The following is a 13,759-nucleotide window of genomic DNA, read 5'->3' on the forward strand; positions in this document are numbered from 1 at the left end:
CATAAATGGTTTTACAGATAAGAGAGATTCTACTGTACTTAGTTAACAACCCCTTTTAAAATCTGTTGCCTCAAGCAGACTGGCTGTACAGCAAATAATATGTTGTTCTGTTACCTGGGAGACAGGTACATAAAAAATAGTTGCAAATTTTCACCTGCCCAAGGACTGAGAGTATTACGGAGATGTTCTGTGGTGATTTCAACCTTTGAAGTAGGAGGAAGAAAAAGAAAAACTTGCTTCTTTCCACTTTTTTTTTTTGTTGTTGTTTTTGTTGTAACTTATTCAGAAGTCTGTTGAGGTGCAACCATAGCTTGTGTGTGGCAATGTCGGGTTGGTGATTTTTTTAATTTGTGTGTTTTGTGTTCGGGAAGCATGTGATCTTGACTGGCAAAGGATATGGTTGAATATTAGTGTTCATTTTTCACCTCCAAAAGTCGCTTGCTGTTTGGCCTCAGATAAGCTATTAAGCCTCTCCTTGCTTAATTGTGTCACTTGCAAAATTGCCCGTTTCACTTTTAGTTGTGATAAGGATTAATGCTTTTAAATTGGGAAAATTAGTTGTACAAAATCTGTCTGTGGTGCTGCTGCCCGTCGCAGGGGCTTTTTTGGCCAGTAAGTGCAGGAGTCAGGCACACAGTGGGATCTTGCTTGACTCATTGGTCCAACAATGGGCTGTTTGGTCAGTTGGCATCTAGAAGTCAGCCACTGCTTTTGGAGCCAGGACAGGGACAGCAAGTTTGTCCCCAGCTTGTAGAAATAAAAGTAGCATAGGAAATTCTCAGAGGTATGTGGTATCTGGCATTTGCTGGCAGAGGTCTTTTCCGTGGGAGACCAGTTGATTGGGGTCAACTAGGTTTTATGTCTTCCACGTAACACCAATAAAAATGTTCTTTGCTGACCATACGAGGATTTAGACTGTATGTTAACAGCTTTTTTTTTTCTTTTACTCTTTCACATGTACATTTTGTCTAGCAAAGTGCAAGACTCATCCTAATATAATTAAATTAGTCCTGTTACAGCATGAAAACAGACTTTGTTTTGTTGTTAGAAAAGCAGGGCAAATCAATGTATTTATCCAACAAATGAGGTGTGCTGGTTTTTTTCTAGTATAATAGAGCAGTAAAATGGTGTTTAAAACACGATTCCTCTCAAAAACTGAGATAACAGTATCAAACTTCATAGTACTCTGTTTTTAAATGCAATGTATTGTCCTGCTGAGAAGCTTGGGTCATTTGATAGAGAATACCATCTTTATGGCTTGAAACGTAAACTTGATAACTAGCTACTGCTAGTTATATAGTCTATGCAACTGCTATATAGGTTTTATATTTTAAGGTTATGTTAATTTTACTTTTTGTGAGCTTTTTGGATTGGAAGCCCAAGAATTTTAATTCTTAAAAAAAAAAAGAACAGGTAGGTTTGTGTGTAGATATATATAAATATATATAAAAAAATAAAAAAAAAAATAAAAAGGTTAGTCTTCTAAAAACATTTTCATCTATTTGACATCATGGTAGAAAACAGATTTATGTTTTATAATAGGATTTATCGCTTGCTGTTATATTTGAAAAGCAATATACAGTAATATATTTTCTTGTTTGTCTGGATAACCACTAAATAAATCTTGTTAGCCAAAAAAGCATACCCATACCCTTAGGGATCAGCTACCCCGGTGTTAAAACTGTACTGAAAATTAACCATAATGACAGGTCCTATATCTCAGTGGCACTTTAAAGCTGACATCCTGCTATATGGATACAAAAGATGATAATTTTAAAGGAAATTTTTGGGCCACTGATACGAATTGCCTTTAATAAGAGCTGGCATAGTATTGCCCGTTGTCAAAGATGACCCGGGGGAAGAGTTTATTAGTGCATTTTCTTCTAAACTGGAAGTGACAGGGCATGCTTGGGGCCCTTTTGTTACTGTTTGTAACAAATGAAAATTTTGCTGCAGAATTCTCATGCTGAAGTGTATTGATCTGTGTGTTCTCACAGCCAGAGGAAGGGAAAAAAAATGATGAAACACAATTTACTTTGTCATGGCTTTAGTATTGCTTCCAGATCATTTTGAGTAATGATAAGGTCTTCAGTTTGTAGAAGCCAAACCTTATTGACAGCACTGGTTATTAGAGAGCGAGGGATGAGGAACAGTTGTTGCCCAGTAATTCAAAACCTGGGTGTTTAGGTATGTGGCAGAGATCCTTACATCTTCCACATCTACAGACCCATGATACCATAATATAGGTGTAGAGGCATCTGATACTTTTCTGATTGGCAGTCCATAAATTATTCTTGGTAATGAAAATTTCCAGCTGTATAATGTACATTATGTTGAATCATCATTATTTCATTCTGAGCTGTAACAAAAGAATTACTTTTAGTGGAGTTCTGAACTTTATTACAAATGTAGTTACCTGGGAGGGATGGCGTACATTTAAAGACCCTGAGAGGGGATAACTCAATCACTGTGATAATTTTTTTTTTGTAGAAAAATCAGACTAGGGTAGGATTTGCAAGTCACTTATGACATTTTACCAAAAGTAGTTCCAGTCGATGTTGTAATGTCTCATATTTGCTTAGAGCTGGTTCTCAGCTTCCAACTCAGTGGCTGCATTGTAGTGATTGTTTTTACATGGTTTCTATGGCATTGCTGTCATTCTTGGGTAGTGTAGAAGGACGTTCCCATTCCCTTTACAAGAAGCTTGGTGCTGCCATTACTGACTTATCCTCCTGAATATGTCCATCTAATTAATCATCTATTTATATTTTCCCTTGGTGGCTGTTAAATTGGGGATTTCTGGGAAGGTAACTTCTTGAAGTCTTCAGAGTTGTCTGCACTGGAACTTGAGGGAGATGCTGGGAGGAACAGTAGCTGTGATGGGTAAGAGCGAACAAGAAGACACCGACAGTTCTTTTTACTGGTTTCTTACTTCCTTTTGAAAACAAGTGTATCACGATCTCAAAGTCCTTAAAGTCTTCTAAAACTTCTAAAAAGTCCTTTTGCTACCTAACATGGAATTGTAGAAATTAAGTGCCCAAAGACAACACCTGTTCCCCGGCTCATGTGTTTACTTGATATATACAGTTGTGTACACATTCCAAGTTACAGTACCAAATGCAGTAATCCTCAATCAGTTAAGAACTTAGCCCTGTAATCAGTTCTTTTACTCTGTCATTGTTCAGAGCTCTTAAACACCGACTAGAATATTTGTCTAAAGTTGGCAATATTTATCAGAAAAGTAATCTTGCGCATCAGGAAGCGAGGTAGTTTTCATCACAGCAATTGTGATCAACTTCTGGATTGACTTGGCATGTTAAAAGTGGCTGTCAGGAGGAGATGAAGCTGATGTTGCATTGTTATGTTGTTTGTTATCAGAACTTTGTAAAATAATCCAAATTCAGTTTGTCTCTGATTGGAACCTCTTACACTCTGGCAGTCCTGCAGGGACCATGAATAAAATCAATATTTACTTTGGCTGCAGTGTACCTGGAAGATCCACGAGTCATAATTTTCTATTTTGTTTTATTTTCAGAAAACAGCACTTTGATGCTTCGATTGTAAAAAAAAAAAAAAAAGGCAGCAGACCAGTCTCTCAAATGATATGATAATGGATTATGCTTTATGTCAAGTGTTTGTCTGCTTTCCTGAGTTTCTTTTCCTTTAAAGTAGCTACATGTTGTTAGCAGACTAATTGTACAAAACCTAATATTATGCCATTAAATACTACAATATCAGCAGGAAATGTGGTGTGTTTTATGTAGTGGATCTTACATACTTGGAAGAAAATGTGGATTAGTGTTAAAGACAGGGAAGAAAAATAAGGGGGGAAAAATATCTGTGAATAGCTCTACCATGTGTCTGGTTCCACTGGTAAGTTCCTAAGTTTTATTTGAGTTGTAAATTATAAATTGTTTTTAATGTTTTTACTAGGTGGATGTGGCTTTTTTTAACGTTTCTTCATCCAACCCAAACAGCTCTTTTGTGGTGGTGTCAAAGCAAGGGGAGGCCTACACCTTGTTTTATCATTCCAGTATGGAATTATATTCATGTCCCTGATGAATGCAAGTTAGAAACAGAAAGGAAAAGAAAAGCAGTTTTTCTCTACTGTCTTCTGACTGTTGTTCCAGAAATCACAAGTTCTGGTAAACTGACCTGTTTCTATGAGTTTATTAACGTGAAAGGGGCTATTTTGTTTCTTGTATTTGCTTTGACGTGGCAGGGGCCAGGCCTGTGTGTGTGTGTCATTATATTCTTCTTGGTTTCCCTTCCTGGACTTAGTTTGCCATCAGGAGCAGTTCTTACTATGTAAGTCTGTCAGTGACATTTCTGCCTTTCGTGTTAGAAATCCTTTTAGGGTTTTTATATAGGAAAACCAGCAATTTGGCTGGTCCCTGGTGATGCCAGAACACTGTGAAGATGGAGCTTGCCCCGGTGGCAAGTATTTCTCACAGGAGCATTATTTTTTTTATCTTACAAGAAGTCTCTGAAGTACTTCCATTTGAGAAAGTTGTGGACCAAAGTTCACTTTCCAAATTTCACTAGTACTTATTTTGTTCGGGAAAAACTTGAACTCTCCAGACTTGCTCCAGATACGTGTCCTCAGTTTTGATACCTGGTTTATTTGTTCAGTATAATAGCAGACTTAAAAATATGCCAAGGATAGCACTAGGTGGAAGATAAAAGTAAATAAAATTCAGTAGTCTGAATATATACTCTCTTCTTGCAAATACGCTGGCTCTTTCTGTACCAGTTTTGTAAAATGACCCACATCTGTTATCCAGTATTAAGTTCTCTGATGAATAGTAGATATTTTTTTTGCACTTCTGATCATATCACCTGCCATCATAAATGCTAGACAGATCAGGTTATTAGTGATACTTTGTAACGTGTTCAGAAATTCAGTCTCCAGAGACAGGTGATAGGTAACAGGGCTTTGGACTGTATCTTTGAAGAGTCTTAAGCTGCATCTTTGGGTGTGCATGTCTCTGAATTGACTAAATTTCAGAGCAAAGGGGAAACTAGAGAGAGAGAGATTCCACAGTCCAAGTTGTTGAAATCTGTGGGATTTACATCATTATCTTGGCTAAGTGCCCCTTTGAATCATCACCAGACTTCTATAGGAGTAAGCAAACATTTCAATTGTGACTTAGAAGATGCATGTGGTTGCTGTGCTTGGTTCAGAAGATGCATTCCTGGAGTACAAATTTTAATACTGTTACTTATTTTGGACCCCCAGCCCACCTTCAGAACTATTTTATATTCCAAGTTTTCCCATTAATGGAAGCCTAATGCTCTCACGATTGTACCCCTGTAGGAAAAGCAGATGTCAATGTCTTAATGACTTTGCTGCAGTTTAAAAAATAACGAAATGACTTTGTGGAGGTTTTCTAAACTTTGCTGATACACACCTGAAATATAACTTGTGTTTTAAAGTGTAAGCATCCTTCAGAGAGTCCAGGATCCAATTAACTTAATCTTTTTGTGGCATTGTCTGGTTTTCATTTCTCTACTGTATTAAGATCTTATCCTCCTTAAACAGGTTTAACACAGGAATCTTCCTATTTTCAGTCCTCTGTTTCTTAAGCTGGTAAGGAGGGGACTGTCACCCTGAAGTCAAGTCCTGCCTCCTTTACATAAGAAGAATGAAACAAGAATGTAGGAAAAAACTTCGGTAAGTCTATACGTTCACAGATAGTAAATTGAGCCAGATAGTAGTCCCAAGCTCTTCATAAAATCTACCATACCAGAAAGAGCAGCAGCCTCGCTTTCTTCTCAGGCAACTCTTCAGTGCAAGTAACTCTGCTTGCCCCATTTACTAAGGCAACTTTGTCTCTGGTTTATGTAATTAATAGGTGCATTGCTTATTTTCTTTAGAAAGCACGGGAAAGTTGCTTTTCCTGGAGAAACACAAGGAAATACTTTTCTACTAGATTTTTGAAAGAAGCCAGAGACTTAGATTTGGGGTTATACTTGAAATGATGGAATTGGGGAATGGTTGCGGTGGAAGGGATCTCTGGAGGTCATCTGGTCCAGCCCCCTTGCTTAAGCAGAACCACCTAGGGACAGTTTCTTGGGACTGTGTGACTTCTGAATATCTCCAAGGATGGAGACTCAACAACCTCCCTGGGGCATTCTGTGCCAGTGCTTGGTCACCCTTACAGTGGAAAAGCATTTTTTTGGTGTTCAGACAACCCTCCCATGTTCCAGTTTATGCCCATTGCCACTGGCACTGGGCACTACTGAAAAGAGTGTAGCTCCATCTTCTTTGCACCCTTCCTTCAGATGTTTATACATATTGGCACCCCCTGAGTCTTTTCTTCTACAAGCTGACCAGTACCAGCTCTCTCAGCCTTTCCTCACAGGAGAGGTGCTCCAGCCCTTCAACATCTTCGGACATCCCTTCACTGGACTCCCTTCAGTATGTCCATGTCTCTCTTGTAGTGGGGAGTTCAGCACTGGAACCAGCACTTCATCTGTAACCTCACCAGTGCTGGGAGGATCACCTCCCTCAACTTGCTGGCAATAGTTTCTCTAAGGCACCCCAGGATACCATTAGCCTTTTTTTTTTTTCTGCCACAAGCGGCATGTTGCTGGCTCATGTTCAACATGGTGTCTACCAGAACCCCCGGGTCGTCTTCTGTCAACTGCTTTCCAGCCGGGTGGCCCCCTGCATATGCTGGTGCATGGGGTTGTTCCTCCCCTGGTGTAGGACTTTGCACTTACCCTTGCTGAACTTTAACTCTTCTCAACCCATTTCTCCAGCCTGTCGAGATCCCTCTGGATGACAGTGTGACCCTCTGGCTTATCAGCCACTCCTCCCAGTTTGACGTCAAATTTGTTGAGGGTGTACTGTGTCCCATCATCCAGATCACTAATGGACATGTTAAACATGATATGCTACAATGCTTTGTGGCAGTCAGTTTGATTGTTTACTTTTTTACAAGGGAGGAGCAAGGTGCTTTCATTTCAAAGTCCTTTCATATGTATATGACTTTTCAAAGTTTGTGTGGTACTGTCACTAAAAGTAAAACCTTGTATTCTTGACAAAGATTAGTCTCCTGTTTGGTGTGGTGGACTCTGCTTAGCCAACAGATTCATTGCAGTGTTGGCTTAGTTTGGGTGGAGAGTGTTTCTATGTCCTCATAATCCTCTTGAAGTCTTTAGTATGAATTGTTGCTTTATTGTAGTGCTGTGATTTGTTCTCCAGGAAGATCTGAAACACCTAAGGTAAAGCACACGTTTTGCTTTTCTCTCATAAGACATGAGTTTTGTACTGCTTGATGTAGTCTAAATCAATATTCTCATTAGGCAAAAGCTAGCCTTTTCACTGCTGGTACGCATCGTTTTACTGTATTGCCTGAACTATAAGGTGACTGATCTGGATCAGAGCAAAAGCCAGAGTCCTGTAGCCCAGTGTCCTGCCCGTGGCTGAGCTCAGTAGCTGGTGTTTGGGGCAGGGTATCAGAGAAGAGCATATGTAGAGGTGTCCCTTGTTGGCACAGGAGTGTACCTTTGCAGGGGTCTGTGCTTCAGACATCTTTCAAGGAAGGGGCAATACCTTCTGAGCTTAGACGTCAGCATTATGCCTCAGTTTCTCATTCAGGGAGATGGGTGAGTGTTGAGCAGAGGGGCGAAGTACAGAGGCAGAGATTACTGCTTGTCTTAACTCGTTTCTTCTTGAAAGTATGTTGTTTGCTCTACAGATGAAACCACAGAGCCTGTGAAAAGAGTTTAGCAGATACTAACAAAATACAAAATTAATGGTTACATCAAAAAGTGACCATGCGAGGTGATTGAGCTGATATGAGGTGCCTTTTTTCAATCATTATTTTAATTAGATCCTCTCCTAACCAGTCAAACTCAATCCTGTTATCACTCACAGGTAGGAGTGGATAATGTATAACCTCTTGCGTTAAAGCATAGATTTATGACCTTTGTAGAGTTTTGCATAACTGCTGAATTTCTTTGCATATGGATCATAACTTAAAAATTGCCTAATAAAAAAATAACCGTGCAGAAACCAAACCAGACTCACAGTTAACTAATTAACTGATTTGGTGCAAGGGACATTATTTACATTTTTCATTGCCTGATGTATACTGTCTCCTGACATCTGTGGTGGATGCTGATGCTGTGTGGCACTTTGGTTTGTGAGTGCAAGCAACCAGCAGTTCCTTTTGTGTTTCTTCCAAGGCTTCATCCCACCTGTATGAGAGCACGTGGGATAGCAAACCCTGTGGAAGTCCTCTTACCTTCTCTCTCCTCCATGCACTTGTCAGTGGACACCATGATGGGAACTCTCTTTCCATAGGATCTGGGTGGAAACCAGCAGGACAAAGGGAAAAAAAGATGAGGAGGAAGACTGGGGATGCTGGTAATTAGCCAGACCAATGTTTACTGGGATATTTTTATTCATTTTTTGAGTATTGCTTTTGTATACCTTAAGCTGATACGTTTCTAGGCATTTGACCACTTTTCGAACTACAAAAAGTGTTTCTTATCTATTTCCTAATTATTAGGTGCAACACTATTTTGTGTGCCATTAGGTGTGACGCTGTTTTATGTCCAAGAATGAACATGTAGTAGGCCTGACTGGTTTTCTGATGGTTGTCTTTGACCGAGTACATTAATGAACATTCAGACAGGAATGTGCTTTCAAAGCAAATCTTCAGATTGTTCCAACTTCCTGACCCTCAGCTCTTGTCAGACCAAGGGAACTACCTTTCAGAGGGAAGTAAACCAAAAGGCAGGCGCACGTAATGCTTTCCAGCTGCCGGTAGGCTTTCAGTCATGACTAATGCTCATCTCGGGCAAAACTAACTGAAGCACCATAGAGGGGTTGCTGGGTCCTTATCACTGACTCCTTCGCTCTGCAGGTCTGCTCCTGTTCTCCCACACCACTTGATGACACAGTATTAGAGAAATCCCACCAGTTCATAAAACTTATTTTTTTTTTCTTCCCTCCACCAAGATTAACCCAGAAAAAGAACTTATGAAGTTAGGTTTGTAATCCTGGTCCCTCTTGCCACGTGGAGGAGGAATGCCTATGCTGGCCCAAGAGGTAGCTGTGCAGGACCAGGGAGGGCTGAGGCTGGGCAGGGCTTCAAGGGATCACTGGTCATTTTTCGGGTGAAGTGACGGTGAAAGGGCAGCTGTTGGCAGGGAGCCTTTGCTCCTCTCCCGTGTCCCTAGCCGTGCACAATTCCTCTCCTCCTTCTCTTGGCTCTAGGGCTCACGTCACTTCCGTGGCCTGGTTCAACAAGCAAAATGGGCATCGAGCTACTCCCTCTCAGCCTGGCTGGGACACCTGTGCCTTACTGGGGAGCACAGTCAGCTCGCCAGAGCTGGGCCGGGAGCCCAGAGTGGGAGGAGGGCAGGAAAAGGGCTCTGTGCCTGCTTGCCAGGCAATGGGCTGCTACTTGTCCTTGTCAGGTCTTGTGGAGACCTCACCATGGTTTGGCAGTAAAATAAATACAGCTGTAGGGTTAATCAAAGTCAGTGGAAGCCTATAATGGGAAGTAGTGACCTGGGATGAACTTGGCCAGGCAGCTCGTGGTTGCAGAGGAGTTAACTGTGTGCGGCAGGCTTAGCGCCGGCTTTAGGTAATGGGTCTTCTGCCTCTGTGGCAGAGCAGGTATTATCAGCCCCTCTACAGGCAGCATAAGCTGGGTATCACCTGCTCTGCCTAATCCAGCAAAGCCAAGATACGATGAGGCTTCAACTCAGCCCTGTTCAAAATTGTGTTGCTGGTGATACCACATGTGGTATTAATGATTTATTGCGTGAGTATGGTCTCACCATTTAGGTGTTGTCCTGTACCGCTGTCATTTTCTTATGTGCTGCTTTATTAGGAAAGTACACAGGTGAATCCAACCAGCAAATAAAACATTTGGGAAATTAAAATGTAATCACTCTCAACAGTGGGATCCCTGTTTGCCTTTAGATTTGATGGGAGGAAGTGCAAAGAAAAGAAAGAGGCGAAGAAAAAACACTTGGCAGGTGTCACTTCAGGGAAGAAATGAGAGGGTTTCTTTGTTTCTTATATCTCCGTTCTATCCAAGTACAATGATATGAAGATCATTTGCAGTAACGTGATTTTTCTCACCTTAATTAGAGGTGTCTCCAGACTGCCCCACCACATCAGTGCTGTATTTCACTTGGATAATTTCCCTTCCATTATCTGGTCTGTCTCTACATTTATTTAAATCAAATGTTTCATTTGAATACTGCAGCTCAGGATGGTCTGTCTCAGTTTAAATGCCATTGACGTTAGCAGGGAGGTTAAGCAAATATTTACTTAAGGGTAGACAAAGTTCCCTTACCTGCCATCATTTTCCAGTTTGGGGGAGGGGAAAACCCCTCTAGGTTTGACATCTCTGTGTATTGTGCAGGGTTTTTAAAAAGTGTGCCGATGAGTAGATGCATGGTAATGATGAAAAGGAGTGCATTTGGAATTCAACATAGATGGCAGAAAATGCAGGATGTCAGCGAAGCCATATATTAAAGGGAATTTGAATTGGAAACTGAATCCCAGCCTGCCACTGGGGGCATTTTGATCATTTTGATTTATTAAACTTTTATAGCAGCATTCAGATGAAGCTGAATTAAAACGCTTAGTCTTGGGTGGTTTATGGTACACAAGTCATCATGCTAGTGAAGTCTTGCCATGATCAATGGAGAGTTAATCTAAGTTCCTTTTTGAATGCAGGTGCACCTGTGTGCTTTAGTATGTATTTAAAAATCTAATAGTGTTCTGATACTGAATCACTTAACAAAAATACAAAGTGAAGCCACCACTGACATTAATTTTCAGCTGCATTTGAGTGAATCTTGCTATTAAATTGTAGATGAACTGCAGAAACACAAACTGCATATATATTCCTGTACCAATTTTATATTTTAATAATTATGAGTTGTGAAATACCTAGCTATGGAAAAATAGCAATATTTCCTTGGAAATGGATCATATTCCTAAAAGCATAAGATGCCTGCACTGTAGTACTGTCCTGACCATCTGCCGGCTTCAGCAGCTGTACATAGTCTTACTGAGCACTGTCTCTGCAATAAAAAGAGATCAATTACTATTAGAGTGGCACCGCAGGTTAAAGGCATTACAGGTTCGCACTCAGTTTTCCAGCAGAGAGATGATGCTTAGCTGCAAATGGGGAATGATGCAAAAGATGGATGAGGCAGAGTTCAAGGAGCAGTAATGTGAGGGTCCGGCACTATCATTCCAAGCTGTCTCAGAGACATGATGGATGGTTCGGTGGCAAGAAGCAATAATACCAGGTGATGAGAGATTCATCTCCAGATCTTGAGCCCACTGCGTGCTGTCTACCTGTTGGTGTTCTAGTGGCATAATGATTCCTGATGCGTTATGAAGAGCTAAATTACTGTACTTAAGCAACTAAACTGGTATGTTGAATTTAGTAACCCAGATTTTTTGGCAGCTGCTAGAAAAGCAAGTAGCATATCAAATGCTCCTGCACATTGTAAATTTAATTACCTCATATTTATGCATAGTACTTGTTGACAGGATCTTGTAAGCTATGCTAATATGGTAGGTAATTTGTTACCTCCAGAAATCACTTTCCATGTGCCTTCTGATCATTATCATGAAACATGATAAATGATCTAGCCCATGAGGTGTAAAGGAAAATGAAATGGATAATTAGATTCTATGTCTAAATTGTAGCTGGAATAGTTGTTGCAATTATTGGAATTTATCTCATAAAAATATGCTTTGCGATATACTAGTGACCTTCAATCATCTTGGTTGGGGAATTATTTGAGGATAATTTTAAAGAGATTACAAAAAGTTTACTCAGAATAGTTTGGATAGAAGTGTTTTTTCTTTCCTAAAGAGTTTTAAATATTTGTCTGTTTAATAAATCATATCACAGGATTATCCTGCAGTGTTAACTGCTAGAAGATAGTCTATTTGCAGAATTTTACAGAAAATGGTGAGAACCTTATCTGCCCCTCCTGAAGAAGAGGGAAGCTTAGTTACGTAGAGAAAGGAAGTTTTCTTCCTGCTGAGATGCAGTGTTGAATTTGAATGTGCTGGTTTGCTAGAGAGCTTGTCATTGAGACTGATAGAACTGCGAACAGGCACGTCTTGGAGAAGATTTAAGGAGTGTTATAAGGAAAATGAATGTGTTTCCCCTGTTCCCCAGGTATGGGAATGCTGCTAGTGGCAAGAGTTTGTGCCCTGCCTTCTTGGAGAGGAAGGATGACACTGTTGTGCGGGGACTGAAATTTGAGTTTTCAGCTCTTCCCTAAATGTAGTGTGATTTTGAAGTGTGTGTGTTATTTTTGGTTGGTTGGTTAGTTTGGGTTTTTTAAACTGCTTTGTGCCCAGCACCTCTTCTGTAACTTTTCATGTAGTTATTCTCTGTCCCTTTTTCTTAGCCATTTAACTTCTATAACTTGTAGTGTATATTGTATTGCCAAACATTTTGAGTTTACCATCCCAGTCGATATCTGTATGTGGTAATAAGTGCAGTTTTTCACTTTCCAGATTGTTTATTAGTAAATGAAAGAGAAAATTTCCACTCATGAGCTTGTGGACCAAACAGATGCAAACCTCAGTGAACCGTGTTAGCAAAAAGTGAGAGTACCTTCTTAGGAATCAAAAACTGCATAGAATTTGCCTATATTAGAAACCTTACCGCCTAATAAAAAAGATTAGTAGGGATAGTAGGGAAAATCTTTCAACACTCACTTTACATGCATTACCTTTATCCTTCAGGAAAGGAGGATTTAAGTACAAAATATGTTCTTAAACAATGTGATCTGAAAGGCTCAGATCTTGCATGTTGTTGGGTCAAGGCTTTTAAAATAGGGTTGACATCCAATGAGGACTTCTTGTATTATTAAGAATTATAGTCCTAACTTTGTGTAAATTACTGAATTTGAATAAAGAAATAACAGTAAAAATACTTTGCTCAATTTAGAGGTTTTGTTTAGCTATTTTCCCCAAATAAATTAATTATACCATCATTGAATTTAAGCTTTTTTTTGTAATTGCCAAGCATCTTATAAGTTAGTTTCTGTAGCCTAGTGCAATGTTTTATTCAGTTTTTTCAGTATTTATATTAACTTTTTGCTCCTTGTGTCTATTTTGTAGTAGATTCCATAAGCCATATGGAACTGTACCTGTTTGTGGACACGGAAGAATACTACAAAGTGTCAATGCCATACATGTTTTTGGTAAAGCTGTCTGTAGACCAGCTTACTCATTTCCTGGGGAAATCAAGATTAGTGTATTGTATTGATTTCCAGATCTATTTCACTATCTAATTTTTATATATATATATATATACACACATACATATATATACACACATATATATACACACACATATATATGTGTGTGTATATATATATACACACTTTTTTTTTACCCTGAAGTTGTAGTTCACAGTTTTTGTGGAAATCTCAGGTTTATTCTTACATTGACAACCTTGTGGTAACATAAGTTGATTGTTAGGGTTTTTTTTGGTTTTGAGGTTTCTTCAAACAACTAGAGATGTAAAGGCTACTGCTTTTGAAGGGAGATATGAGTAAACCAGATACTTTGCTTTGGCTTAAAAGTTGAGATTGTAGTCTCATGATTGTTTGTGCTTGCTTTGAACTTCGCTCTAACTTTGAAATGTGGTGACAGTAGTTAGAATTATCTTGACTAATGATATATTCTTTGAATTTCCACTTCTCTTGGACTGGGTGACTTGTATGTCCTAGAGAAAACAAGATA

General features: G+C 39.5%; 1 protein-coding gene across 4 annotated transcripts in view; it reads left to right on the top strand.

Moving 5' to 3' along the window:
- The window catches only part of PTPRK (protein tyrosine phosphatase receptor type K), a 414,786-nt gene that overhangs the window by 205,802 nt on the left and 195,225 nt on the right, over nucleotides 1-13,759 (top strand). The window lies entirely within an intron of this gene.

This window comes from Falco punctatus (genome assembly GCF_963210335.1).
Source record: "Falco punctatus genome assembly, chromosome: 5".
Classification (NCBI taxonomy): Eukaryota; Metazoa; Chordata; class Aves; order Falconiformes; family Falconidae; genus Falco; species Falco punctatus.